Raw genomic sequence first — 26,601 nt, 5'->3', positions numbered from 1 at the left:
CATTTGATTTACATGATTTAGCTTCATTACGTGCTCCAGAAAATGGTGTCGGATTCAGAAATTTGGCTTTGCGCAACAGAGTATGTGCTATAGTGCATAAAAGTGTAAATTGCTCTGGATTTGGTGTCCCAAAACGTAACGACCAATTATGATGATACTACTACTACTTTCATTATTACTATCACTACTGTTACTACTGCTATTGCTAAAGTAAGAAACATACATAAAGATCAGATTCATACAGCACAGGTGACTGGAACCGCCTACACTAAATGAAGATGAATGCTGCTGTCCACAGCAGCAGCGGATGTGTTCCTCCAGGGATGCATGTCCTGGTGAAGCACAGAGCAGAGAGGAAAAAGCGCCGCTCTTTTACACTCTGCTGGGAGACAGGGGACTGTATCAGCCACAGACACGAGGATTTAAATTACCACCGCTCCGCCACTGCCTTTTACAGGGAATCGTTTCCCGGCCCAACTCACAACCCCCGCCCTCCTCCTCCCCCACGATGGAGATATCAGAGCCGCGGAGCCGAGACGGAGAGGAGGAGGAGGCGGGGCCACGGGGCTGATCCACCGGCCCCGCCTCCTGGGCTGCGGTGATGTCCCCGGCTGTCACAGCCCATCATACCAAAAACAAGCAAAAATAGGACGGGGGTGAGGGGAAACAGGGCGTTCTTAAATCAAAGTGCAAATTTCGCACTGATGAAATTTCAGGCGCGCACGTCGGTCTTGGCGGTAAGTAAATTACCTTCCATAAAGACAAATGGCGAGCCTTTCCGCAGCAGATGTTAAGCTGAGGAACTGCTCAATTCGCGGTTTATTGGAACGCGAGAGAAAGCGGTTCAGGGGGCCAGGAGCCCAGCAGCAGGTTTCTCATTTAATCTTCATTTAAAGGCAGTTCCCCAGGCCCACAGTGATCAATACCAAATTTTCTCTCCACAAACAGCTTCATACTGGAGCACTGTTTAAGGAGCGCCACATCATAAAGCCATCAATGGAGGAATCCATTGATCCCACAACACCACTTCATGGAGGGAATAAATTGTGTTTAAGGTTGAGGTTAATATAAAGAGTTATAACGGAGCCAGAAATCCTGCTGGACACACTCCACAACGCACCCCAATGTGGAGCAGAGTTCACCTTGAAAGAAGGCTGCAGAAAGGCTATCGTACAGGACGACACACCAGCATGCAGGAGCACCACGCCACAAGTACAATCTTCAGGCTACCACGTACAAAAGCTTACAAAAAACTGTGGGCACTGTGTGAACATTCAGCTGACGGGAACCATCACAATTCCAACAATGCCTCTTGACCCTCGATCCAAGGTGTACAGGTCACTTTTAAAACGGTTAGAGTTAGATGACATTTTGATTTTTGCCACGACACCAGGTGCAGGTATTGCGTTTCCTGTCAGAAATCTTCATTGACAAAGACACATGATCCCTCCATTGTTTTGGTGGGTTGATGGGGAGTGAACAGATTACACTCAGGACCTCCATGCTTTCACCTGGCCCCATTCAGGTCTGCGCACAGTAGTCCATCAGAGTACATTTGGGCTGACAGAAAACCAAAACTATACTGATGTGTAGTTGAACAGCCCAGCTGTTTAATCAGACAGATATTAGCATTTTGTTGGCTTCTCCCAGATTTAGGTTTAAATTTAAATGTTATGTGCATGCATCCTCTCAATTTTTTATTGCTGATTAAGCTGCAGTATAGTGTAGAGCAGTGAGTGTGAGATGAGATTAAGGATGCACCGGAGCAGAATGGCTGTAAATATATTTCCGGTGTTGTCTGAATAGTGACCCACTGCATAATTCAGCTGTGGTCCACGGCCGGGGGGGGCGCGGGGATCAGAGGGCAGTGCCGCTTCTCACCACCCGGGGCAATCCCAAAGCTGCTGACATTCACCACCGGATCCCCAACGGACACGTTCCGAACGTGCCCCGCTGCTGCCCAAATGGGCTACTCCCTGGTTATCAGAACCCGGCACCGTTCAAGAGAAGGCCCCACGAAATGAGAGGAAGGCACCCAGTCTTTGAGCCATTTAAAATGGCCGCTTTAAAGAGGCTGAAAGATAAGGAGGACGGCAGCTCAGGTAGCTACTGGGCTTTTTGCTACGGGAGCAGAATCACCCCACAGACGGTGTCATTCAGCCCTCTGTAAATTTTCTCCCTCTCAGCATATTCTGCGGTTCCCATGCACTGTTCCAGGGTTGCCAGACCCAGACCAATGGATGGCAGTAGAGCTTTACAGTAATTTAGCTATCAGCTGTCTTCAATTAAAGCCCACTTCAGCCGTAGATGCTTGATCAATGCGGTTGCATTGGATATCAGTTATGTTAGCTTATTTGGCACAGACGTTCATATGAATGAAAGACCATTATGAAAATACAATGATTCTTGATTTTAAAAATGTGCACACAGATAAAAAGCTTTATTTAGATTATACGCACATTGAAGTATTAATGAAAATCAATGTGTACTAATGTTGTCCCCTGTAGCAATGTCACAGATGAACAGACAGCATAGTAATCAAAGTAAGCTACGATCATGTAAGCTACTATGTGTTTTCATCACTACTGCCAGCGGTAGTATTTGCAGTAATAGTAGTGCACAAACCCTATTTCCAAACATTGATTGCAATGTTTTGGATGTAAAGTTAAGTGCAAAAACAACATCATGACGTAAATTGCATTATAAACAGCGTATGCCGCTGCATACAATTGGCCTGAACTGCAGAAAAAAGTAAATGAGATTTACAAAAATGTATTATGCACTGACAGCTCATTCCAGCTGACACAGAGCCCCTGAATAATGGCTCTATCAAATGTCTTATCAATGTCTTATCATAATGTCTTATCGGGAGAATTGGCAAGCATTTTATTATTTTCTTAAATGACAGTTCTAGATCGGAATATAAATCTCTGGTGGATCGGAAGAAAATTCACATTTTAAATGTAGCACAAGCACAGATTGCAAAAGACTTCCTGTGCGTTCCCCCCCACCCCCACCCCCCACTTTCCTGTTAACTTTTAACTGTTTCCCTCTTAGAAGTCAACAGGGAAACAGACATCCCTTGCTGTTGACAGTCTGGTTTCAAACCGGCTCCACATATGACCCTGCCATAGTTTTGCTGACCCTCATTCTAGCTAGGCTGCCTAAACATGTCACCCCATACAGATAATTACAGAAGCAATTCCACCTTGCTAGCAGATTAACGCTCACAAATTGAACCTGTGGCCTTCTAGTAATTTTCCCTAACCTCTGCAGTGGTGTCATTATTGAATGGCGTGCCTTTCTGGACATCTGCTTCGCCATGGTGCAAACAGGTAAAAAATAACCCTCAGTCTGCCTTGTACGCACCTGTCTCAGTTATCACTGAGCCGCGGTGGCCTTCCGTTGCTACGGCTACACAAGAGCCGCTGCTGGACATGGGTCAGCGGAAACCGCGGCAACAGGGGGAAGAGAGTGGGGACGAGGCCCTTTGTCCTCAGACGCAGGGTTCTTGCGGGTTCATTAATACAAATGGCTGGTTTTAAAAGAGGCCGTTGGGATAAATTATTCAGGCGTTCTGAGATGCAGACAGGCAGTCCCGCAGCGGTGGAACGTGGGGACCATAAATACTTGGGGTACAATATTGGGCCCTGAAGCAGGAGCGCAGGACCTTCCCATACTGCGTCCAAAGAGTGATGGCACCGGGACCTGGGAGCAGACTCCCAATTAGCATATGGAACGTAGCCTCTGGCTCACCTCCATGACCCCCAACCATTTCAGGTGAAGAGGCAGATGGATGAGCCCTTTCCTCACTCTGGGTTCTGACTTGCTGTTTCTTTGCCTGCACTGGGACTCATCTGTTATGTCCTTGCATCTATATTTTAAAAAACTTTTTAGAACATATCCGGATCCACGCAGGAATTACAGCCTTTTTATGCATAGTCGCCACATTTTAGGGAAGCAAAAGTAATGGGACAATTGATGGCTCAGCTGTTTCTTGGCCAGCTGTGCGTCTCTGCATCATTAGTTCATGCACAAGAAAGCAAACAATAGCTCTAGAGTTGATTCTCAGTGTGGATTTCGTATTTGGATTCTATTACTGTTGTTTGTTAACATGAGGATCAACTAAATGCCAATGCTAGTAAAGCAGGTGATCATGAGGCTGAAAAATCTGAATAAATTCAGAAACATAGTCAAAACATTGGGCGTATCAGAATCAACTAGATTGTTTGCCAGATTGTTAGGAAGCTAGAACGCACTGGTAAGTGGATGAATGAACAATACTGTCAATTGTGAAGAAAAACAACTTTTTAACTGTTGAACAGATCAAGAACACTCTCTATGAAGCAGGCTTGGATGTAGAGAGAACTACACCAGCATAACCTTAGAGAGTTCAAGTTTGCTAAAACAGTTCATTTGAATATCATTCATTTGAATGAATCAAAAAAAAATTTCAACTGAAAAAACCTAAGAAATATAGGCAAAAAATATAGATAAAACTAATGGTAAAAATTGAAATGAAACAAAAAGTCAAATTTTAGGTTATCCAATGACACATTTTTTCAGTTTATACACACACACACACACACACACATCAGTCTGACTCTGATCAATGTTTAAAAATCAAATGAACGTTTTGACTCGAATCAAATATGATCAGAGGACTAGGAGTACATACTCTAATATGCACTCCTCTAACACTCTGATTTTATCAGGGTCAAGCTGTTCGTATTTGATGTTTCTAAATTGACATGCTCATACTGCTTTCATGAGCAATGTCCACAGAGCAATTGATTATTTCTGTACAGAAATAACGTATGCCTTCATTCTTTCACGTTCAAACATCTAATTATTGTCCCCCTACCCCTTTTTCCTCCTATAACGGACCACCGTTTGTACTCTGCTGTTGGATTACTACCACGCCCCCAAAACCAATGCAGGAAGTGCTGCAGCAGAGGAGGCGCACTCCTATAATGGCCACCTGTGAGTCAGAGACTACTTCCTATTGTGCAAGCCACATAGTGCACTACAGGGGGCTGGTAATGACCAGAGTAGAGACCCATCCCTCACTGGGAACACAGTCTGATACGGGCATAGCCCAGACTAGCCAAAACTAAGGACGTGCACACTTTAGGGCTCAGCTTGGATCTATAGTTGCCATGTTGTGTTGCGCTATAATCAAGCATTTACTGGACTTCTTGTAGCAACAACTGCAGGCTGATGACAGATTGCATTTTAGTTTAAAAAAGCTCACATGATTGATAAACATATCTTGGCCTACAGCTTGGCTCTTTCCATTTACTAAGCAGGCTTTTTTTCCCCTCTTATTAAATTAACCAGTCTCATGTTAACTAGCACCCAACAGCACGAGACTAACCAACTGCGGGCCCTCCCTTTAGTGCAGGACTCTAAAGATAGCAGTAATTGGTTTCAATGTAACTCCACCCTCACTCTACTCATCCAACCCTTACTCCCTGTCTCTTCCCTCAGGGGTCCTACTGGGAAGTGCAGATATACCTAATAGTGGGATGGATGCACATAACATCTTGCAGGTGCCTCCAGGCCATCCAGAGCCTTGGGAGTAGATACATAAGCACTGATTGTACCACCAGGATTCAAGAGTTCAAACACAAGATTGCTGCTACCCCAGACATCCCAGCAGTGGGTTCATAATGCCCAGATCATACGCCGCCCCCCCATAATACAGCAGCCCGTATATCTAGAACAGAGCTGGTCCAACACAGTACATTTGGTCACTATCAGACTCATATAAACTGTTGAGTAACTCTGAGCATTTTAGTGTGTGAATGTGCATTTGTGCTGCGGAATAATTAAAGCACGGTGGTGAAAATTGCGAGACAATGAGTTGCCCGAAACTTTCAAATTTTTCTTTTCTCTTTTTATTCTCATCAGGACACTTCATTTTTCTCTTGGCGGTTTCACACTTGAAAGATCATTTAGTGGCAGTTGATTGCTGGGTGAATCACAAACTGTGGTCTGTTTTCCTCTCTGCGCACAAGAGAATGTCAGGCGGGAGGCGGGAGGGGGGTGAGCAGAGGGTGTGGGGTGGAGGAGACGGAATAGTCATCTCTTGTATAAGGCCTCATTATCTTCACCATTTGAGGTCCAGTTAAAAAAAAAAAAAAAGTGTTTGCAATGTGTAATGAAATTCAGGCTGGACTCTCTTTAAATTGCCTGTAGTATCATCATGCCTCCTTGAATTTCCATCATTAAAATGCACGCTTGGTGAAATTTCTTGTCCTCTTGTTGATTATTTGATGGAGCACTTATTTGAAAATCAGCATGTGTCAGACATTAACGAGGCAGCCGGAGAGGCCGTCATGCGCTGCTCATATATCTGCAGAGAATTTCCTTGTCATCCAGACTGAAATTCACAGCAATTGCCTGTTTGATGTAAACCTACATTTCTGTGATTCATACGTTTCTTTTTTACATAATAATATAAGCATGTATGATGAGAATGGGCCATTCAGCCCATCTAGGTCATCTTTCCTTGACCACAGGCTATTTAGCACTGTGTCAGGGTGGTGTCCTGTGTCCTGGAAGGGTCTCCGTCTGCTCCTACTATATGACCAGGCAAGATGCTCCACACATTGACAGCTCATTTGTTAGTTAGTGTTCTGACTCTTATGATTATAAAGTTGTTAAATACGTTTAAACAGAACTGTATGCTCTAAATAAATCCATAATTTTTTTATTGTGCCAATGCTTAATGAACATTTATTACTGATACAAAGGATTGCAGGATGCAAGGAACATGAATGAATGAATGAATGAATGAATGAATGAATAAAATAAAATAATAAAAAAAAATAAAAAAATAATAAATATAAAAAAAAAATAAATAAATAAATAAATAATTAATTAAAATAAAGCTCCAAGGATTTCATTTGAAATCTTTTTTTGACCAAAAAGGACAGACCAAAGTACATAATGCAGACCACAATCATACATGATCACGAAGGGGAGAGAACATGAGGTGCACACAGGAATAAGGCATCAAATTAATAAACTATAATGAATTTTGAGGGAAAAGTTTTATGAAAAATTAGTATTTATGTGGTGCTGAGATACAATTCAGGGAGTTAAAGGCATCAACACTGTTCAATTAAAACTAATTATTTTTCAGCGGGCTTTTAAAAATTCAAGGAAAGTGCAAGAAAGGAACACCATATAGGAACAGTGTGCCCTTACTCCCCATTTTTACTGTCGTATAAATGTTTTAGATTCAGTTGTGCTTTAAAATGGGTTCCTTTGGCCTAGGTAATCACCTTGAACGTTTCTGATTTGCAGTATGTTCTTCTGAAGATCTAATAAAACAGGATTCAGGAACCGTTTGTTCTCTGGGGTAATAGCAGTCATTTATGCTTGGTTTCATGGGCCTTCCTTAATGTACCAGTCATTATTCTTTCCCGAATTCAGCTCGAGTTGAATTGGCACTGCAGCTGTTTTTCCCCCAACTTCATCATGGGTGAAATCATTAGTTTGGGTTTAAGTGAGCCAATTAGGCTTATTAAAACCAATTTAAAAATCTAAAAATGTGCAGCAGGAATAATATTTTTATAAAACTTTCCAATCAGTGATGTAGCAGCTGTCTATTAAGGAGCCAGACAAACTAATAAATGGGAAATTTAATAACTACAGATTGAATTGCACTTTGAAGCACACATTCAATTTGCGTCTGAATTTGTATTACGTTTATGCTGCCAGGTGTATGTTTTAAAAGAGCAGTATAGCAATACGTTGAACAGTTTGATGGTTTAACATTCTCTTTCAAACACAGCATATTAGCATTTGCTACTGCTATGGGACTGCAAGTCAGTCTAATGATGTTAAAAATCAGTTACAGCACGACATTCATTGATTTGATCATGACTCCATTTACCGATTATCCACACAATGTGCATCATTCATTTTGGAAAAAGTACCTCACGCAAGACCAGAATAGTAACATGCCATGTGGGACTTGAAGCTGTAAACATCTGCTTACAAGTAGATTTCTTTAAACAGTACATTATGCTGCCAGCCATTAAATGCCACGAGCATAGTTCTGTGAAATCCGTGTTCTGTCTCATGATTGAATTTTACTTCATAAATATTGCCACATGAACTGTGAAAAATTGCAGTAAATATATATTTTAAAGCATATTTATTCTTCTAAATATTCACAATTCTCAACTGAGGCCACAGATCCCTGATTGACAGTGACATAAATCAACATTCTTGGCACTGAGAAATGTTCAGTGCGTATGCCTCGGTCTGTACCACCAACACTGGGTGACGGATTCGCATTGCACTAATTAGTCGCAGGCGGGCTCCCGGCATTGCCAGAAGGGGGTAGCGAAGCGCCCTGACATTTCACAGCGAAGCCTAAAACATCTCGAGCCTCAAGTTTGAAGTTCAAGTTGAAAAGGTCAGTTCGCTTTAGCGTGTAATGAATGGCACACAGACCGCACTCCTCGCTGACTCTAGTAGGTCACACAGTAAAGACTTCTGATCTATGACACATCCAAGAGGCCACGCTCATTTTGGTACGGGGCAAATGTAATCAAGCGGGAAGAGCCAGCAGTCTCGCATGGCATTTGCTGTAACAATTAGCATATTGCTCATGTTGATTAATAGAGATGCAACCCTTCGCAATTATACCACCGTAAGGCCGCTTCCATTGTTCATGCAAGTGATGCTGCCAAATTAAAAAGATGCCCTTATTCATGAACAGACACCTATTATTATTATTATTGAGAACTGCTCATCTATTCTTAATTACTTATGGTAAAGATTATCCAGCCCCTATCAAAGCACCCAAGTTGCTTTGGAGTTATATGAATATCTATTTTTAAATAAAACTATAAACAGCCATAAACATAGGGTTTATACCAGGCATTGTAAAGTTTCATCATCAAATATGTAAATATCTTAAATATTCTACATTGTACAGAAAAACTGGGCCAATTTAAAATCTACTGTAAATGAAATAATATAAAAACAACCCAGAAAGTGAACTGAACATCAGTGCCGGTTCTAGGTACACAATGTAATACACAACATAAACCATCTGCTTCAAGACAGCAGTTCATTAAAGATCATATGTAATTCAATCAAACCATCCAGATTAATCAGGTAAAATAAATAAAATTAGAAAAATGTATTCATTTTGTTTCATTAGGTGTGTTTCCACATGCCTGTGCCTTGGAATGACAGCCAATGAGAAGTGTTTACCAAGAAATTAAATACTGGTCGGTCACACCCACCACGCTAATCATATTAGCGGGAATATCCACACCAAGTAAAAATGTCTTTAGTTCATTTTAGTGTCAGGAATTGCATAGCAATTATGGTTGTTTATGAAGTTAACAGAAACTAAACAGAACCTTATTTGCAAGCAGTGCACATTAAAATGTCTGATAAGAGATCAAGAATATATGCTTAAAGACGGAATTAAATGAACTTGCTCTCCATCCTGGTAAGGTAAGAAAGAAAGGAAACGAGTAAGAATAAGAATTGGGAACTTTGCACCACATTCACCCAGCCCTATACAAACTCTCCCCCCCAAAGGACTTTTTTCATTTTTAAAAAAATGAGCAAACAATGAATATAATACAAAACACAGACACAGAAAAAATCCAATCACAACACACCTATAATGGTACTGTAAGTTTTCACAGGAGGATTATAGCAGTTTTACCCCTTTTCTTCACTGTAAAACAAAGAAGCATTGAATAAAATGACCACCTCGAGACAACTGTGTTCCTCCAGTGTAACTGCAGAACATGCCTTTCAGTGATTCACTTTAAATACATCAGCTGAACTGAAAGTCGGGCATACCATTATTCAAACAACAATTTTTGGTAGAATAGCATTTAATTCATTTCTCACTGTAATTCCGAACATGTCACAGTTACAATTTGACAAATATGATTTCATTAGGAAGCTGAATGCATAAACTGAACTATTAACTCAAAAGCGATACCCAAATACAGTTACAGTTAAGTGATATTTATTTTTGTGGCTGGAAAATATTTGCACTTTCACTCCTTAAGCAATTTCAACAGTTGAACATTAGGGAAATAGTATGTGTCAGTAATGAAGCTTGATATTATCATTCAACCATTGTATATTTATTTTACTTAAATGAAACTTATTTCCAGGAGTCTTGATTTCTAGAGCTCATTTTTTGAAATCAGTGTTTACAATTTATATTACAGATAAGATTTATTGCATTCTCATTTGGTTTTTTGTCCTCTCAGCAGACCTAATTTTGTGCAATCTTGTGAAATGATACATGCGTTTTTAAACTGCAGTTATCATAGATGGTAAAGTCGAGCCTCAGCATCGATCCACTTATCAGCAGCTCTCCTGACAGAATGCATTCATGCTGGACTTGGGTTTGCAGCAAGATGGCAAGTTTAGGTCAGGAAGATTTTAAAATCACAAGTACTGTAAGTAGGCTACTTCCACAGAATAAATTGTGTCATTACACACCCCCCCCCCCTCCCACCCACCCCACCCCTACCCTCCCATTGACAGCTGATCATAAGTTCCCACCCCCTACATCTGACTCCCCCAAATCTTGGATCCACCTATATGTTCTTTTATAACTGAACTGAAAGATTGCCATCAACACATCTGAACCTTTGTACTTCCCATTTACTAACAAGATATATTCTATCATCCAACATTTCTGCAGTCATTTTATGCATGAGAATGTGATCTATAAAATATAAAAATCTATAAAATCGTGATGTGAAAGTAAGCAAGCTAAAATGGCTTGTGATTACGAACCTATGCTTAACCTTAGCTTGAAGGTGGTTTTCTTTACCATAAAATATATCACAAAGGTTACTGTGTCACATAAACCAGAAAACTACCCAACAGATGCCCAGAGTAGAACACACTCTCTGACTTCTGAAATATGAGCAAACATTTAAAAATAAATCAGTCAATTATATAAGCTATATTGCATGAGCTATTTCATTTTAAAAATTCAATTTTTTAAAGAGAATTAATTGAAGACATTTATTTGACAGAAATGATCACTCTCGGTGATTCAAAATGTTAAACTTGCGAATGTCAATGTTCATTATCTACTTCCCTTCCTTGTCACATCCTAAATGAATGTGAAAATCATTCACAGTCACTCTCGTGGAGATACGAGAACCCAAATCCCACTTATCCCCTAATCAAAGTTACAGCAGAAAAGGCTCACAATTTTCATGCCAATGAGGACCTTCATTAGAAGAGCTGGATTATCTGAATAATTCATGCCATGATTGGAAGTGGCTGAGAAATGTAATTAATAAATCAAGTACATAGAATTAAAGGATTATATTTGTAGAGATTACAGTTTTAACATACAGCACCAATCTGTTGAATTTCATATTGAAGTTCATAGCATTGTTTTGTTTCATTGCTGTGAGCATACAGTATGAGCAGGCCTCATGTACAGTATAGCGATTTTAGGTCTTTAAAAGACCATGTAGCACATATTGCACATTTTTCCTTTTCTCCTAATTTGGATCACATTTGTTTGCAGGCCTGTCCAATCCCTGCAGCATCCTCCGTCAATATGTGAGAGACAAGCACATGTACCCAATTAAGCGTGAGCAGCCAACATTAGCTTCTTTTCTCTCTGCCGTACAGCAGCTGAACAGCACAGCCGTGAGGCCAGAGGACTGCGCTCTGTGAGCATCTGGTGCATGCAGACCGCAGGCACCCAGCTGACCAGCAGGGCCGCTAATGCACAAGGAACTGGGGATATCATGCCTACGGAAACCCTCCCTCATTGGGCAACGTCATGACCAATGGAGCATCTCCCCATGGGACTGCTTTTTCTGTATTTTATACTGTATTTACTAACTTGCACATTAAGATTAATATGCTAAAAGGAATCAGCCATTATAGATTTACCTCTTTCATCACTGTGGCAACATACACTGCATAATTTCTTGTGACACATTTACACAGCAATCATAAGCTTTGCTGGGAACTTGTGTGTGTGTGTTTTCTTTCTCTGGAAGTCAGGCTATTGGGGCAGTGACATATTCTGCATGTCAGATCATTTACCTTCCAAACAGAAATGTGCACAGAATAAACACGCTAGCTAAGGGGGAGCTCAGACATTTAGAGGCAGTTCAATGCCATGGCTATCAATCATCTTCAGCAAAATGCATTAAATGTGCTACAGAAGTTAGTTACCGGGTGAAATGGCATTTTTTGAACTTGCTGTTGTTGCTTTGTCCTCCTGCATCTGACACCTTAATCATTATTTCACTTTAATTTCCTCTTGGCGAGTGCCATCCTAACCTCCCACAGCTTCTGTTAATGACCCTTGAACTACTCAGTTCTTACTCTTTGCAATGGGAGCCCTTGAATTGCTTCGCAAAAGTGGGAAGCGCAGGACAAAAGACTGTGCTGTGCGGGTCTTCGAAAAGCTTTGGGCCTGTGGAGACACTGCTCCAAATTTAGAGAACATAAAGTGGCTTTTTTCTTCTACATTTCACCTGCTTTGAAGGCCAGAGGAATGGCATGGAAGAGACAGCAGCATGCTAATGAGCACACAGGGGACTCTTCAAGTCCTTTTGGAGAAGAGACTCAGATCCTAAAATATATATATTGATAGTACGTTTTTGTCTTTACCTCCTTGGGCGATGGGGAATTCCTGTTGGTCCAGGATTTGCATTGAAATCCTCAATAGTAGGTCCCACTTCTACAGCACTAAAATGTGTTTTACAACAAGGCTAAAGAGGTAGTTCTGTGGGCTAGAGATAGTGCATAAGGTGTGATTATGAAAAGAAAGTACTATAACGGAACAACAAATAATCTTTATTTCTTTCCCACTTACTGATTCATTATTATGGTATAATCACTAGGGGTTTTGAACTGATTTTATTAGCTGTTGAGTACGACACTGGAAGGTGTGGGAGGAAGAGCAGAGAGGGCCGCTCCTCCTCTTTGGTTCCTGTAAGCTGTGTCTGTCCCCTCCCACAGCTGGGGAGGCCTACAGGGCCTTGGGCAGCAGCAGACCCGCACACAGGCATGCTCCCCTGGGGCTAATCAGCACTCAGCCCAGGTGTGGTCCAGTGCCGTCACTAGGCCCGGTTATAAAATGACAGTTTGCTTTGATTTAAGGCAGAGCGCCTTGCAGGACACTGCCACTGCATGGTACATGCGCCGAAACCCTTTAAACCCCTACCGAATACCGAACCTTACCGCGTCTGTAATAGGACGTTTCTTTTTATTGTGTTACCCATCATGGGATTTTTCACTGATTGTACATTATTAGTTTTATTTGTTGGAAATAAAACCACCTAAGGCCATCATTTGGATCTATCTGGGTGTTATGATTACTCAGTCACCACCCTGCACAGGAGAACCCCCCTGATGCCACATTGAGTTATATAGCAATACATTTCTAAAATGCAGAACTAAGTAGGCGAACAGCTTTCAACACAGGGTATGCGTTGGAAAAAAAATGTAATTAAAATTAAACTGAGCATACAAGGTTTTGCATCACAGTTATATAATGCAGGTCCAATTGTGCTATAATATCTGTCAAGTTAAAATTAACTGTAGTTCTTGTATTGTACCTTGTTTTGACACAAACATTTACAAACAGGTGGAGAAGTCGTGAAATCTGCATCCCACTTTCTGCAAATACAGAGATCTGATGCGACAGGAACAGTCCGTTCTCAGCACTGCCAAAGGGATTAGGGTAATCTATGGATATATGAAGTGCGTATACAGGCAGCGCGAGGGTCACCCAGGGCTAAACACGGTCCTCTTTAAGCACCGCCCACACACAGAAACAGAGCTGTTAGGTCTGCAATGACATGTGGAAACTAATACGTCCTCATCTAAAACTGAGCATTTATTTTAAGGAACAGAATTTTATTTGAAAAGAAATGCTAGGCATTATCATTGGTGTAATACTACTCCTGTCTGCACAGTTACCTGGTGCAAAAGATTTTTTTTTTGTTTGTTTGGACCAATGACAATTATCTGGCATTGGGCCAACCAATTCCAGTGGATTAGGTGGTTGTCTGCTTTTACTGTTATATAAAAACTTGAAATACATAAAATTAAACTCTGAACAAAATGGTGGAAATTCTATTCCTCATCTTGATTGGCAACAATGGTAAGACTAGACTCAAACATGGATGTGTCCCATAAGCACAGTTGAGTCGGTAGAGTGGGGGTGTTCCATTTTCACATTTTATAGCCTCGGAGGTACAAACATTGACACCTTGACACTGACAATATTTATGACCTACAGACCCTAATCCACACTGACATTGCAGTGTCAAAATATAATATAAAAATATACAATATAATAAACTGAAAAAATAAATAAATCACACAGAAGCTGAAAGCATGCCTGTGAGGTCCCTCAGTCCAGAAAAAACTTTTTAAAACCAACTTGCTTACAAAACATCCCTATGTAAATAAAGCAGCACAGGAGTATGAAAAGTATGAAAAAATGTAAAGATATTAAACATCCTTAAATTTTCTATGTGCATAACCACCATCCTGTGTACCAGCCTTGAATCATTCCAGAAAATAATAGTACAGATTATGGCACAGACAGAAATTGGAAAATGATATAAACTCCACCATAACTAAAATGATCATAGCTAAATATGCCCTGAGGCTCAGGGCAGAAATGTTCAGCATTCAGAGCATAAGACAGTGTGGCAGCAGAGGCGGTGGCTACTCTGTAATTTCGCTTGTCCTCCGCTTACGCCCACACAGCTGTATTGTTGCTCTTTTGTAATAAAAACACATTCGGCTGCTCCGGCGGTAAAAGCATGTTTGATGCGTCAGCGGCGTCTTAATAACTATTCGGAGGGCTCTGTGCCGCTGTCTGCAGCGCGCGATAACCCTTAAGAACATTTCATTTCCGCGCGCCGTGTCGAACCCGAGGTCGCGAGCGGGTGATGCACCGGAGGGCCCGTCTGCAGAATGACAATGAAGCCGGCATCCCCGCGGCGACCGGCCTGTCGTCCCCGGCTCTAATTTGGCGATAAACTCCGGTCCCTTTCCCCTGCCCCCGTCCCGGTCCTCCCCCTGGAGAGGCGCTCCCGAGCGCCCTCCCTTCCGCGCGGGTCCCCGGCCTTACCGCCGCCCGGCCCGTCTCCCTGAGGCGCAATTACCGGGCGCGCCCGACGCCGCCGCGGCGCTGACACCCAACCCCGCCGTGGCGCTGACACCGCACTCCGCCGTGCTCCCGCGGGCTCCCGTGGGCTTTATCAGGGAGCGCTCCACACGCAGCGCTCCCCCCGGCTCCGAGCCCCCGACCGCACACTTCAGAGAGCCCTGAAATACCGCCCCCAGAGCACGAGCCGCACGGCGTCGCGTTTGGAGGATTTTACTATCTGGCTGCTCCCCCGCGCTGTTTTCTCAGAAGGAAGAATAAGAAGCCAATCAAAATCCTTTCACTCGGGGAAGTTTTAATTACTCCGGTATTTTCCCCATTGTAGTCGTAACTTGAGCGGGCCTTCTCATTTGCCATCTTATTTACCTTTATGTTATCTACGAGCAATCAAGGGAGACATTTTGGGCCTGTGGATAATCACCGCTCTGCTTCTTGAGAGCAGTGATTGCTGCAAAAGGATAGCTGCTGCATCCAAACTCAGGCCTGAATTTTTTATTCATTCCTATTTGGAAAAAAAAAAAATTCTAACACAACATTAAAAGCAATTCCACATCTTTCATTTGGTCTATCTTATGTATCGTTAATACAAATACATAATTTGCATGTTACTGCAACTATAAGATGTTTAATAAAGATAATTCTATTAACTTTGAATAGATTTATTGAGTGTAATGAATGGTATAGGCATATACTATATATGCAGTTATAAAGTGAATGTCTACATCCCGTCAAGTTACTCTGATTTATGACCAAACAGCTGCTGCTAATATGGCGTATGCATCCAGCTGTAGGAGTAGCCAGCCATCCCATAATAAAGGCCCTGCAGTCACAGGATGACCAAATGTGAGCAATACCACAAAACCATCTGTGCGGCTATTCTGCACCCATGAAACTTTGATCCAGATCAAGTGATCATGTCAAATGAGCGATATCTATGCCCCGAGTGACATTTTTCTAGTGAAATGACAGAAAACATGGCTCAAATCCCTGCCTTTGCTAAGCAGGAGTCTGGAGCCAAAAATATAATGAGCAATTTATGCCACAAGGCCTCCGGGTGGGCAAAACGTACAAAATAAATGTGTTAACTACTGTCATGCCAAATATATCCAATAAACAAGTTTACTGTGACAGCCTGGTTGTTTGCCACAAGTCTGTATAAAACTAAAACATCTATTGAAAGCACTCATAAAATATCATGATATATTTTCCCCTTTCAGCTTTAATGGGACTTTTATTGGAAAAGAACACTAAACAAGAATAATGTAATTCATTGTTGAGCTACAGTCGCTAAACTAATAATCACACAATTTATATAATGAAAAACATCTGCCCAGAGTTAATAAAGTACTGGTTTTAAAACGAGTCTCATCTAATCAGGACAAAATTCCCACTGTAGTTAAAATGGAGAAAGCAATTAAAGCCATGTTTAAACTGATGGACTATAACACAGCCCAGTCAACTTGTCATTGGGATCTTTTATATCACAGTGCAAAACAGAATCAACGGAGTTGCACTCTGCCATAGACTTTCTGTCTATATTTAAAGTGTGTGTGTGTGTATTCCTACATTTTTATTCACCATAATACCACCAGGTGGTATATTTTAATTGGCCTTTTTTTTTGTTGCAGTGACTCACATTACATTCGACTCTGAATAATGAATGATGAATTTAGCTCTAACAGATTTAGCCGCATTCAGGTTTTTTTTTTTTTTTTTTTTTTTCTCACCTGCGCTTGATGCTTTGTCGGTCTTCCTGTGTGAAGCCCTGAGAGACCACAAGTGAAAATGAGGTGCAGGACTCAAGCGCAAGCGCTCGTGTTTATTCTCAGCAGGAGCGCTCCAGTCTAACACCAGTATCTGTAACCTGTCCTCCTCAGTATTGCCAAGGAACAGCTGGGGGAGGCGGTAATGCAGCGCGGTGAATTAGTCATGTTGGTGCTGACAGGCTATGTGAGTGTGTCACAAGGCGCTCACTCCATCTCCTAGGGGGTGGGAGACTTTTGGAAGGGGACCTTCTCAGGCTTCTGGCTACGGTGCCAAAGACACTTCCTTCCTAATTTTCAGCAGGGAAGAGCACAGGCCTGTCACTCGAACAGGCTATGGAGTTTCCCCTCTGTACTGAGAGATTCCATGCGTTCATGTACTGCAGTAAAACCCAGCAAAAATACAACTGATACTGCACAGGCAAGGGGAACAGGGCCAGAAAGACATGGGCTTGACACATAATCACATTTGACATGAGCAGTGGCAGGTGTGCATCTTATCACACAAAGTTGATTCAATCAACTTCTGTCCTTTGACTAATGATTAAATGCTAATTATTTTCATTTTTACTGTTTACAAATTTAGAGCAAATTAACACTTACCAAGTTGTTTTTCAAAGTTAAGCACATGAGTTGACTGATTCTAGGCCATTTCGCTTTGTGCTCAGGAAGAATTTCAGTAGTAGAGCAAAACATTTCTCTGGTCATCTTGAAGCAACAGTTCATTCGTTATCTCTGTCCATTTCTAATTTCCCTCATTCAGCATTCAGGAGGAAATTGGCCCATGATGTCTGCCTCAGCTGTCGCCAAGCAGAGGTGGCTGTCAGAGGATTTAAAGGGGCGTCTGACTCAGCTCCCTGTATGTATTAGGCTAGGCAAACGTGGCTGTTAGCAAGGAATCTAGGCATCCAAAGCAGCCTGGTTTGGAAGCACTTCTCACACGGTCATGGAATTTCTGACAATGAGATGAATGGACAGAGCAGAATAAATGTAACAACCACACAAGCACTGTAATGCAGTAATTTGCGGTGTTGCGCTGAAGCCACAGGGCTTCAATGGGAACCTTACGCTGTGAGCAGGAAGACCAAGCTGTTACCATGACCTGTATATCTGCTTTTAAAATCTAGTTTAGGGATTTCCAGTCTTATCCAAGAAGAGCTGGTGTGGGTGCAGGTGTTTGTTCTAGCCTAGCTTTAAGACACCTGATTCTACTTACCAAGGCCTTGATTGAAGACTATGATTAGTTAGTGTTGAATCAGGTGCCATAGTGCTGGGCTAGAACAAAAAATTGCACCAACACCTCTCCTTCTGGATAGGATTGGACACCTCTGATCTTGATGCATACACTGTGGCACATTTTTTCATTAGAAGGACGTACTTCTATACTTTTTTGAGAATGTTCAATCATTTCAAGTGCGGACAGGTGTTTTCCCAATAATCACGGCTATTGAAAGATGAATAAATAGTGAATTCCTCTCAGGCTAGCACCTTCTCATCAGAGGGTGAATATACTACCCTGGACTGTGCTAGAATGTTTTATTTTACCGGCAGTGACAATGCCAGCAAAGCTTCTCTTTATAGAAGCTCAGTCTGAAGACATGATGCTACTCAGGGCTTTTGTTTTTGTGTTTGGTGTCATGCTGACGTCACAATTTTTTCCCCATGCCAAACAGAGCTTTTGGGACGTCATCGAAGCTTGTTAACATGATTAGCAAGCAATGGGTGGTTCACTTGTATGACAGTATGGTTGTCATTAACACTCATATGAATAAGCTAATATGAAAAAAGCACTTTCAGAGCCTTGACTGTGCGTACAGCCTACAGCACACCACCTATGAACCCACCCGTGTTTCCTAGCAACATCAGAGCACATTGGGTTTCTTTCCAGCTCAAAGCAAGGAGGGTCACATCAGTTAAATCAAAGTGAAAAGCTGACAGTAAGGTCATCTGCATAATGTTTTAAACCGGAACTACGGAGCGCTTTCAGATGGAGAAATACTGTGGTAATCTTATTGTGAGTCCGCACATCATTTCATTTGGTTGATACTTCTTAAAATTAAAGTGAGGCGCTTTGTGATGTTTGTTTCTTTGTACGAAAGGTTTCTGTACAAATAAAGTTTATTATTACGATCAATATTGTTACTGAGAAGGTGATTGTAAATTTTACGCCAGTTTGATTGAAGCATATATGAGGTGTCTATTATGCACATGTGGGTGTGTATGCACATGTATTCAATTTTCTCAGGGAGGTATATAACGAAATACAATTTAATATTTTCTAATGGAAAAGACATGATACTTGAGTGCAGCATCTTTGATGACTCATGTCAGCATTGATTGTGGATAGTGTGTGACAGAAATGAAATGCGCATGTATATGCGTGAGTGAATTGAACAACCTTTCAGTTCTCAAGTCCCTGTTGCTATGGAGACAACCCCAAGTAAAGTACCTGGGTTAAAGAGGACATGCACTGTATGAATGAGTTGTAAATCCCAAAAGCATCAAAAGCATATATCCCATAATGTTCGCATTAGTCTTCACAAAACAGAAACGATGATGGCTGATTAAATTACCCCCTAAATCACAGGAATGGGAAGATGTTTTGAATGAATAAACATCATCTTCCAAAAGCCCACTTATAACATGTGATAAACACATTTCCTTCCCACAAGACCTTTTGATAGTAAGCTCTGATTCATGTAATGCAGGGAATCATCATATCCTGTCTGTTCCCTCCCGGGCATCGTGGGCACCTACCCGGCTCCCCCCATACAGACAGAGATGCGTTCTCCCTGGAAAACTCATCTCTATGCCATATGCATATCACTCTTAATGGAATCACACTATTTATTGCGCATTTTCCTCAATTCTAAGATAGACTCTCCCGTTTCCACCCAATCCCCTCTACTGCCACTTTCATTCCCGACCATTCAGCGATGGAACACACTATTAACTGGAAATAGGCTGTTTCTCTCTCAACCGCACAGTCTATTAGCATCCTTCTGCCACTGACCTGTCCTTGATCTGTGCTTGAATGGCTGTGTGTCAGTGTTGACTGCAATGTACGGTCACACATTTACGGTAGCTGATTTACAGAGAAAAAGAGTGGCACTGTGAGTTTTAGCAGCAGGATCTACGTCAGCACTTTGTCTCTCTCACTATCCCTACCTCCCTCCCTCCCTCTCACTCTCTCTTATTTTGCTCCGAGGAAGATCCGGATCCCCACAGAGCTGTCTGAAGAGCACGCAATGGCCTTTAATGAAGACAAAGGCATCCAATCAGACGGTGTTACAGCAACTGCGGGTCAGTGAGCAGTGAAGTGCAGGTAGAGGGTGGGGCAGGGGGAAGCAAAGACCTGCTAAGCAAACCGTTATTTCTGCAGTGGGTGGGGGAAAAAAAAAGGCAGAAGCCCAGAAGCAGACCTGTAGCCCCTCCCCCAGTCCAGTGAATGTGGCAGAGGCCGCCCAGGTGGTTCGCTTCATCCTCACTGCTGAACTAGCAGCACAGGAACTTAGACAGGTCTAGATGAGATGGAGGCCGGCAGCTGGCAGGCCTGCGGGCAGGTGTTCAGCAGAGCAGCCCTGGAACCTCTCCAGTGAGCAGTCATCGCTCTGCGTCTCTCCATACCACAGACAGAGCGGGCTGTCCGTGTCATCACCGAGCTGCACGCCATAGACACATGTAGAGGCGTTACACGAGATTCGGCATTTGGAATTTTGCCATAACTGTATGTATAGCTAAATTTAAGTGCCAACAGAATTGTTTTGCGATAAATCTAATCCGATAGAGTGCATTTCACACTGACAGAATGTAAGCTAATACATGCTGAAATATAGTGGCAAAATGTAATCTTTTTTGGACTTATAAAAACATTGCCCGAGTGAGATTAACACAGAGCGTTTTACATACAACAAAGCCCCCTGAAGAAGGGGTGATCGGCAGATGGGTATGACTCACTGAAACATATGCAATGAAATGGTATTGTTACGATGGATATAAAATGGCAGATACCAGTTATTTTCGACACACTTCCATGTGTGGTCAGGAACAAAATTAAATCTCATGTGTGGTTTTTAACTGAACTTTTTTTGAGTGCTCTTTATCTCACTGCAGTTACTCTACTGTCCTTTTGCTTTATTTTCAAGGATCAAGAGAAACTAGCTACTAAATCGTCCAAGCACACAGTCATAAGTGATCATCTGACACTGGTAGTCAATCTATATTTGTATACTGCTTCCTTATAGCACACATATAAGCAATCAGCTGACACTGGCCCTCAATCGTATTCATGATTATGCACGCACTCTAACCCAGTTAAACTTCATCTCACAGTAAATACTTTTACCTCCAACTTCAAAAGTGGAGAGCATAGCGCAGTTAAAGTCTGCCTCCTGGGGTATTTCACAAAGTGGAGTTAATGGCATTTCACAAAAGTGGAGTTAGTCATCTGCCTCCTTTAGATGCTATGAGCACACTGTCAGTTTTCCAGCGCATTACCATGGCAGTACATCAAGGTTTGATAAAGCCTTTCCAAAGCAGTTAAATCCAGGAGGACTGCAAAGTGTAGCGCCTTAATCTAGTCAAATACTGACGAGCTGGAAAGAAAGACAATTGTTCTTCAGTTATGTGCCAGATCAGGTTCTCATAGTGCCAGCGGCTGTGACCTGGAGCCCTATAGGATGATGCATAATTGGGAAAACAATAAAAATAAACTGACAGCACTCGCTAGAATACACCTTATATGACTGACGCCTGAGCACACTGTGAGCAAAGGTTTCAGCAGTTACCTTCCGCAGTGTGCTGAACCATGTAAAAGGAAAAAATCTAACAAACTTTTCATGATGAAACTTTTCAGGTGAACATGTACTGTACAGTGTTCCATGCGACTGGAAAATATGAACAAAGGGCAGACTCGCCTCTGCATTTATGTTCCACACTGCGTATATCACGCAGGGCTGCTGTGGCAAACACAGTTACACAATCACTAATGCGCTCTGGTGCTAAAACCATTCAGCGTTGTACAACCCAATAAGATAATCCAAAAATACATTCCAAAATATGCACGTGGCAATAACAGGTGAGGTGATGTGAGCTCTTAGTTCATGTCAAAATACACTACCGATAAAAAAAAGTTTTAGTACACCCACAATTTTCAAGCAATCAGAGATTAAAAAAGAAATAGAGATCTGAGAACTCGTCTAATGAGGAGAGAATCTAAAGACCATGCCAAATTGACGAAAAATGTGCATGGTCTCTTAATTAAGGTGGTCTCACATTATAAGAATGTAACAATGCTACGTGAAAACTGTTCTGACTTTTTGCCTATGGAACTACAAGCATTTTCAAGTATTGGGCAAAAGTAAATATTCCGTATGTAATGTATTTACCTTGCCACCAAAGTGATCCCCGTTGCTTTGGTTCACATAGCCTCCACTTAATTTCCTCAGCATGTATTTCAAACCAGAACTGTTAAAGTGAAAGGTGTAGAGGTCCTCATTATCCACATTAAGAATGTCTGCTGTGCTGCAGTGTGCCCTGTTACCTCCTTTGGCTAAAAAGGTAACTGGTTTATAAAAGCATTGGCAACAGTAGGTGTGTGCTCCTAAAGTTACCCTGTCACCAACAAACGGAAATTAAAAATTTTAAAATTTAAGTATTATGTTGTGTGAAATCAGTATGCATGATGGGATTTCATTATTACAATCATAATATTGCAAATTGTACTTGGAGAACAATGCATAAAAATACGGACTGATTGACTTCACAGTGCACATGAGCTGAAAGGCTATGGGTATATCATTACTTTTTATTGAGGTGGACATGCATATTCTGACAGACCCTGCAATTTACTGGCAGCTACTCTTATAATTTGCTCTCACCTTTCCAAGGTGTTTGGTTTTAAATGACTAGTACGAGCGTTGTGGAGGAGCATAGTTACAAGGAGCAGAACTACAAATTCAACTACATTTTTGCTGGCCCCTGAGGGCCGGAGAAGAACAGTTAATGTCTCGCACCGAGAGGATGGCTGACTCACTGATTCCCCATTGATGAAATGGGTGTGAGTGCTGGTGTGCAGTAGGTGGTGGTATTAGTCTTAAACAACAAATGACAGCAGGTAAGTAAGATAATTTTGAAGAACAGAAAAACAGCGCATCTGTAGATGTGAAACAGTGTTCGTGTTGCAGGTAGCTAACTAGAAAGTATCATGTTCACAGTTTTACCTGCATTGAATTGTCTTAGGCAGACCACCTTAGTGTTTTTTCAAGACATCTAAACCCTGATGTCAATAGCAGACAGCACGTTGTATATTTGTTGGATAAGTTCAAAGCAGCCAAAAGCATTCACTAGTTCACTTGCCGGCTAACTATTTTCTATATTATAGCTCAATGGCTTGTTACCAATGGCTAACTAGCTACTAGCCAACACCCATTTCATAGTGAAGCTAGTTTAGTTGGCTATTGATAGCCAGAGAGCTTGTTTAGGTATGGAAAGGTGTTCACCATACCTTGGATTCACAGAACTTTTTTTTAATTGATTAAAAAAATGAAGACAAAGTGACATAATTTTGACTATAAATAAAAAAGTACCTTCTAGAACCTATGTGAATAGAGGGACCATTAAGTTTACTTAAGTATTAGGGGCAATTAATTTTATTTCACAAGTCCATCTGGAGCGACATGCACCCCATTTATTTAAAACTATTGCTGTGAAGCAGATTTAGCCAGCTACCATTAGTAGAATTATCCCAAACCTGATTACGTGAATTGGTCCCGATTTAGCAAATCACACTTTGTTCAATACTCCTCTCCCGGGTGTTGTGGAAGAGGAAGTTCAGCTGTGATGCATACGCCTGGTCATCCTTTGTCAAAGACAAGGAAACGTATTGTTTCTGATTTCTTGACGATACTGATTTCGGTGGGTAATCTTGAAGGTTATCAATAATCCACTGCACTGTGGACTATGGCAGGCGGTGTCCATGCCCTCCTCATAATGCTGTGAAATCCTGAGAAGTTCTTGTGAAAATATCTCTGAAATACAAATCTTTTCAGATCATGTTACAGTAACTAGCTGACTGGAGTATCTACAAAAATGTTTTTGATCCGTCACGGATTCTTGCTGTTACCTCAAGTAAAAACATTTACTTCCATTTTTTTTTTTTTTGCGAAAAAATAAATGAATCGTTAAAGCTTCTCTTTCCATGCCTATTAATCAGTCACTCAAGAGACTTAAGCTTTTATTCTGTTAAACAGGCAACTCTTTCTGCATCTGCATTTGAGAGAGCGCCTGATCTAAACAGTCGAATTTTGTGTTTGTGAATGAGCAAAGAATCCTGTCAGTTTTGGCAGATTTTCACAAGCTATTAAAGTGATAATGTGCCTCCGACAGTCTATTACTGGGTGTCACACATCAGACAGAAGGAAAGACCGAGTATGGCTGCTTTCCATTGAAATCAAGCAAAGTAGCTCTGACATACTGTTGGATGCCTTATATCTCGAGAGGAGTCATGTGAGAGCTAGATTATATACAGTGCTGACAAAAAGGATAAAAAAAAGTACACAAAGCTTTTTTTAGTATGTATTCAACATCCACATTCTACAGTGAAAATGTATGCGTGTGTGGCAGCACAGCAGCCCGAATCTCAGAGGGGTTCTCATAGCTTTTGCATGTCCAGATAAAGACTGTAATGGTATCCAGATGGCTATCACCCAAGAAAAAAGTGGATACTGGATTAACTATAATTAGTTCATAATTAATTGTTAAGGTGTAATCATTATGACAGATTCCCCTGAAATAAAGTAACAGATGCTGTGTTGAAAGTGCAGAGACAGACCAGATGACTCCTATTTTGCTCCCAATGTCATAGGGTCATCTTGGACAGACAACCTCGTTTCCTGCCTAGGATTACACACTGTATGATGCGCTAAATAACAGCAGTAGGCCAACACACTTACTCAATGACAATTTATTTTTCATGGTTTGTACACTTTCTCTTCATGTAATTCTGCACTTCTGTCAGGAAGAACCTCTGGACTAAATGAAGTGGCACCTTGCTGTGCATACACATTCTAAATCAGTATTTATTGTGGTAAAAGGTGGCCTTTATTTAGCTAGTTATATTTCTTTTATCCTCAGAACTCAAAGATTTGACGAAGAAGTCAGGCAACTAACATTAAACGGAGCATATTGCAAAGAAAATAATATGGGTGCCCAAGCAAACATTTTGACATTTTTCCTTGGAAAAGAGTATGTAATGTTCTTGTACAGTTATTGCATACAGCATTGCTGCAATTTTTGAAAATATGGACTTTACTGACAAATAAATGCATGAGCTTCTTCCACTGCCTTAGAACTAAATAGTCCAAACACGGTGGTAAAAAACTGATTTAGTTATGGTGCCACACAAATGTGACTGCACCTTAAAACTTCACATTAATCAAGGAAGCTCAGCTTCATAGAAAGTTTCAAATTACACACACACACAAACTCACGCACATGCGCGCACACACACACAGGCCTGCGCCAAAAGCAAGTTAGTAGTATTATTGCAATGTCATGTTGGGCAACAATAGTTCTCCTCCAAGAAAGAACTTTAAAAGCAAAGCCATATGATTCAGTGGCTCACTCACTTTTAGTTCCAGAAACTAAGTGACCTTTGCATGCTCCCCTTCAGACAATCAATAGCGCTGAAGGAATTCAATCAACACCAAAATTATAATGGTTGTTGCCATCCATTTAATTAGCAGAAAATTGCAGAGTTAGTGACTCCTAAATTATAGGACTCATCATTTTCCACAGGCTGGCTGATTCAGTTCAAGTCATGATTTTGCCTTAAGTGAAAGAAAAAGCATATACTATGATCAGGGACAATTCCGCTCAATGTGAATGGCACAAATAAGCACATACAAAGCACTAGCGAGGTCAGGCCCTCCTTTAAATGCATTTATACTGAACTGACAAAAGATTACGCCCTGAAAATTGATGATGATTTTAATCTTAGTCAAAATTGATGCTTTCTTTAATTTTTTGTGAATCATCCATTTAATTAGTTATGCATTTTAATGTGCGAGAAGGCAATTCAATGGATTGCAAGTGATACGGAAGCTTGGTAGCATGGCAAACTGCTGCAGCGGGTGACTTGGAACATGGGTCAAGTGATCGTTTTTCAGAGACAGGGAGGAATTTCTCCAACAGAAACATCAGTTACTTCAAATTACTGTATTGTAGCCAGCCAGTTTAGACTGCCATAGAACGTGGAGCCAGAAATCTGATGCTCTCTGCTGGCTGAACGCGTTGGTTCTTTGTAGAGGGCACACAGGTTTCAGGCAGAAGAGGATCTTTCAGAGTAAATAAAAAAAAGCATGGACTGAGTGTTGGGACTACCAGGAGAAATCTTGGTGGGCCGCTCTATCTGCTGGCCAGTATTTCGGCCCACAACAAAAAAATCTTTTTTAAAGATAATCTTAAAATGTGTGTGTGTGTGTGTGTGTGCGCGCGCGCGAGCGAGGGCGAGCAAGTGAGAGAGAGGGACATGATGCCAGTGGCCCACACTGCATAGTGCACCCATCCAATCACGATCCTACATGATCCCCCTCCCCCACACTGCCCCAAACCTGGCAGAAAAATTTTACTGCCAAAAAAAAGTGGCAGAGAAAATTATGGGAGAAA

The sequence above is a fragment of the Anguilla rostrata genome, chromosome 11, assembly GCF_018555375.3.
Source record: "Anguilla rostrata isolate EN2019 chromosome 11, ASM1855537v3, whole genome shotgun sequence".
Lineage (NCBI taxonomy): Eukaryota > Metazoa > Chordata > Actinopteri > Anguilliformes > Anguillidae > Anguilla > Anguilla rostrata.
Note: the sequence above shows the minus strand (reverse complement) of the source record.